The 5332-nt window shown below is 43.5% G+C and overlaps 1 pseudogene; it reads right to left on the bottom strand.

Annotated features, from left to right (window-relative positions):
• Window positions 1-926: 926 nt before the first annotated feature.
• LOC137758634 (UDP-N-acetylglucosamine--peptide N-acetylglucosaminyltransferase 110 kDa subunit pseudogene) lies at window positions 927-4065 on the bottom strand (annotated as a pseudogene).
• Window positions 4066-5332: the final 1267 nt, after the last annotated feature.

Consider the following 5332-nt stretch of genomic DNA (forward strand, 5'->3'; position numbering starts at 1 on the left):
AAACTTTAGAAGTGAAAGTAAAAATCTGATCACACACTATCACTTTTGGAAGCAGCACAGAGGGGCAGTCAACGGTAAAACACTGGTGCAATAGGTCAAAACTCTAGGCCAAAAATCCATTATTATTATCATCAGTGACAGTACCACAACTGTGCCCTTCATAATTAATAATCACTCCTAAGAATCTTCATTTGGCACCAGATGATGTGTTTAAGAGAAACACTCTGGGAGGTTTTGAATCAGACTTGGTTTTTTGTTAGCCAAGATACAGGAAAATGTTTAAAGTGGGGGGAAGGGAAGAAGGAAACGGACCAGAAAAAGAATTTAAGCCATAAACCAACAAAGCACTGATAGTTCCAAACATGTCAGACACTAAAATGACTGATATAGGCTCAAGTGGTTTATAAAACCTATAAAAAGACTACACCAGCAAAGTCCCCATTTGTCTGTAGAGTTCAGAAACTAAAACAAGGAATATTTTAGCTTAAAACCTTATCTCAAAAGAATCATATACACGTCACATGAATAAAACCTGAAACCAAACATTTTTAATAGCTCCAATACCCCAAATATAAAGAAAAACTTAATTCAGAAGACTGGGCAATCTCTATCTCCCCTCCACACTAACCACCCATCCCATGGAAGACCAAGGGAGATCAGACCTTCCAGACTTAGGCAACACCTGGCTGCCGCAAAATTCTACGGAGACTCCTTGTGGAACAGCAGTCTCCCATCTCTTGTGTCTCTCCCTGTCATGATCATGCAGGAAGCAAGTCTGGCTGTGCTATCTGTTATCACTGTCTGTCACCCATCTGCAACATGATATTGCTACAAAGGTAAGTACAAAGTAACGTATCTAGTTCCCTTTCCCCCAGAAGGTTGAGGCTCAGGTACAGGGGTAATTCTCCTGCGCACACAGTCATTATTTAGGCCGACTCAGTGACGTCAACAGGCTTCATCATGTGATCAGGTTTGTTGCCAGCTGCATAATGCTCCCACATCTGTAGATAGAGGCGCTCTAGTTCCAGTGTGTATTGTTTGGTGTTGAACAGAGGGCTAGATATTCTCTGCTTCCAGACTTTGCCACGAATTCTCTTCAGGTATTCTAGATCAGTTCCCAGTTTCACAGCTATGTCTTCATACTCTTGTCTATTTTTAGCAATAAGCTCAAGACAGCCTAAACAGGTGAGCTGGGAAGCTGCAACTCGGGAAGCAAGAGTCTCTCCTGGCATAGTCACCATGGGTGTCCCCGACCAAAGGACATCCATCCCTGTGGTGTGTCCATTACAGAGTGGAGTGTCCAAGCAGACATCAGCCAGCTGGCCTCTCCGAACATGTTCCTCTTTAGGAGCAACAGGTGAAAAAATGATACGGTTCTGGGGAAGGCCCATATTTTGCGCGTACTGTTGAATATTAGGTTCTCCTGCTGGGAAACGCAACAGCCACAGTACGCTATTGGGAACACGCTTCAGAATATTTGCCCACATCTGCAAAGTAGATGGGTCAATTTTATATAGCTGATTAAAGTTACAGTACACAATGGCATCTTCCGGTAACCCGTACTGAGAACGTGTGGTTACAATAATGGTACGGGGAACCTCCTCTCCAGTGGCAGCCTTATTGTTGATCTGGGTAGTTGCCAGTCCATTGCTAATACTGAATCCATTAATTGTTATCTGAATTTGTCCTCTGTTAATCATTTCAATAACTGCTTCTGCAGTCGTATTCATAGGAATGACAGGCATATTAAGATCTATATTGCTGCTGTCTGCTTTGTCTCCTCCATCAGGACATTTCATCTTGACAATTTTCACGTCTGGTAGACTATCAAGAAATGCTTTGAGGTCGATGCCATTCAGCACAATTCGATTGTCATAAATGTGCCCATTGGACTTAAAATCGATGACTGCTTTTTTCTTCAGGTGAGGGAACATATTAGCATGATCACCAATAAAGAAAGTATGGGGCATATAAGCCAGTTTCTCAGAATACTGCTCAGCAACTTCAGCAGGTGAAGTTTCCCGATCAGTGATGATATAATCCATGAAAAGCGCGCCACTAGTCCCAGGGTACCCCAGCCACATTGCCTGAATAGGAGCTGGCCTGAGAGCAAAGAGTTCATTTCGAGCACCCCTGGTATAACCATTCATATTTACGAGGATGTGTATACCATCTTGATGGATGCGATCAGCTGCTTTTCCATCGCATGGAATCTGAGAAAGATCAACGAAATGATCGGCTTCTGCCATCACCTTCGCTCGGAAGTTTGTGCCATCATCTGGGCTCAGGGCATAACAGAATACCTCAAATTTATCACGATTGTGCATGCCTGGAATAGACTGCATAAGATGAGAAGTAGGATGGTTCCCAAAGTCAGAACTCACGTATCCTACACGCAGTCGACCATCACTGAGCTTCAAGTCCTTTGGATGTTCATACGGTGGTTTGTGAAGGACATTGATGTTATCCAGGCAGAGGTGCCCATGCCTCTCGGCAATAGCCTTCCTGACGCCGTGAGGAAGAGGATATAACATGCTGTGATGAGGCTGCACAGAAGGCAACCTGTTCTTCTCTAACTGGTCAGCCACAACGCTGACCAACCTCTTCATGCGCTCATCATAGTCTGTCCAGTCACAGACAATCTGCAGGCAATGAGCCAGATTACAATAAGCGTCAGGAAAGTCAGGTTGAAGCTTCAGAGCAGTGCGATAAGAAGCAATTGCTTCTGGAATATTCCCTGAATCCTTGTGAATGGAAGCCAGATTGCTGTGGGCATCCGCAAATGCAGGGTTAATCTGAATGGCACGTGTATAACACTGCAAGGCTCCCTGAACATCCTGCATCCCCGTTAAGAGTGTTTCCCATATTACAGTAGGCCTCAGCAAAGGTAGGACTGATTCGAATAGCCTCCTTATAATGCATCAGAGCTTCCTGCACTCTTCCCTGCTGCTGCAATACACTTGCTAAATTTGAATGGGCAGCAGCAAACTCGGGGAAGACTTCTAATGCTTTACAATACAAGCGAACTGCCTCTTCAATGTTTCCCTGTTCTCGCTTGATATTGGCTAGGTTATTCAGAGAGTCTGCATGGGTGGGACACAGCCACAGAGCTGTATTATAACAATCTTCTGCTTCGGCAACACTGCCCTTCTCTTTGAGAGCGTTGGCTAGGTTGCAGTAAGCGTCCGGGAAGTGTGGTTGCAATTCAATAGCTCGCCTGTAGGTGTCTATTGCCAGATCTATCAGGCCTTGCTCATAGTATACACAAGCCAGGCTGCCATGTACCACTGCATGATTTGGACTCAAGCTTAGGGCACGAAGGTAAGCTGCCACAGCTCGTTCAAAAATCCGTGCCTCTTTGAAGACATTTCCTAAATTGATATAAGCATCCAGAAAATTGGGGTCATGGGTGACAGCCTTTTCAAAGTGATGAATTGCAAGCCAAATCTCCCCTTGTGCATTGAAAACACAGCCAAGGTTACTCCAAGCTACTGCAAAGTTCGGTTGCGTCTCAATTGCTTTCAAATAACATGCCTTGGCTTCTTCCAAGCGACCCAGGGCTTTGAGCAGGTTCCCCAGGTCACTGCAAACACAGTACAGATCAGGATTGTACTGAAGAGCGGAGGCGTAAGCTTGTACTGCCCCTTCCATGTCGCCTGCTGCTACCAAAGCGGCTGCCAGGTTAATATAACCATCGATGAAATCTGGTTTGAGACGCAACGCATGCCGGTAATGCTCGATTGCTTCCTGCAACTGCCCGCTTTCCTTGTACACATTCCCCAAATTCGAATAGGCTTCTGCCAGAAGAGGGTTCTTTTTAATTGCCAGAGTACTAAAGTGGGCAGATCCGTCCAGCCTTCGACACCGGAAGTGTATAGATGAAAGTAATAAAAGTACACCAGTATTGTCTGGCTCTTGTCTCCAGAGCTGCATGCAGTGTCTCTCAGCTGCCTCAAAATCTCCCGCCTGATAGGCTCGATGTGTCAACTCTGCTAACCCTTGGAAGGAAAGCATACGTTTCGTTGGGTCTGTGCTGTCGGCCACGTTGCCCACGGAAGACGCCATCTGGAGCTTCTGGAGGGAGTGCGAAAAGAGGGTAATTGAGTCCCGCTGCTGCCACTACTGGCAAGAATGTTTCTAGAGGTAGCAAATACAAGGGCAGTAGCCGTACCACTGCTTTGGCAGGCTTAAGCGGCGGCAGCAGTTACATACACTGAACCTTAGGAACTCTGGTTGGCCATCTATCTCTCACGGTCTTGAAAAAATCACAATGAAGTTTAAGTTTTTTTTAATTGATAAGATGGTTCTAAAGTTTATCTGGAGATGCAAGAGGGAAGAGATGTGGGGACATATGTATATGTATAACTGATTCACTTTGTTATAAAGCAGAAACTAACACACCATAGTAAAGCAATTATACTCTAATAAAGATGTTAAAAAAAATATAGAGTTTATCTGGAAGAATAAATGGGGCTATTGATAATAGAATTCTGAAAATTAAAATTAAGAGGTTAGACTTGTTCTAATGGATCAATTTTAAAATGAATGCTAAAGCGACAACCATTGAACCACTATGATACAGTCAAATAGAAAGCTCTTAAACATCTAGTAGAAAGTGCTCAAACATCTCTTTATATTTTTAGAAACAGTGAATGTTGGAGGAAATAATGGTAATAGAGAAAGTAGAACATAAATAATGTTGGAATAATGGTTAAGGAAGGGTAGTTAATTTTTACCTTAAAATACGTTCTAAAACAAATTTGACTGTATTTACCTAAGATAAATTATAGATAAGTTAATGTAAAAAAATTTAAATCATTATTCAGAGGGAGCACAGAAAATATGTAACAGATTCACGAGGGTATAAGTCACTAAATCCAATGACTTTGCAGGACCAACTGATAATCTTGACTACCAACGCTCTTTTTCTTCCCTTTGCCTCCTTTGACTTCTATGACACACACTGCCCTGATTTTTCACCTCACTTTGGTTGCTACTTCTCCAATTCCTTTGCAAGATTATCCTCCTCTGAAAGCCATTACATGTTTGAGTTCCTCAGGGCCCATTCCTTCTCTACACTGTCTCCCAAGATATTCACATTTATAGCCACGGCTCCAATGACCACCTCTACTCAGGTGACTCAAATTTAACTCTCCCCCAGGCATTTCTTACCTATCAGTATAAGTCAGAATCCCTGAAAGAGAAAGGTGGCACACTCAAATGTACCGTAATTAAGGAGACTGTAGTCAAGAGATCATTTGCAAAGGGTTTGGGGAAAACAACAGAGGACAGTAGTCCAGCATCTCAGGGAGCTTTTACTGCCTAGGCTTAA

This window comes from Eschrichtius robustus, chromosome 2, assembly GCF_028021215.1.
Source record: "Eschrichtius robustus isolate mEscRob2 chromosome 2, mEscRob2.pri, whole genome shotgun sequence".
NCBI classification, from domain to species: Eukaryota; Metazoa; Chordata; class Mammalia; order Artiodactyla; family Eschrichtiidae; genus Eschrichtius; species Eschrichtius robustus.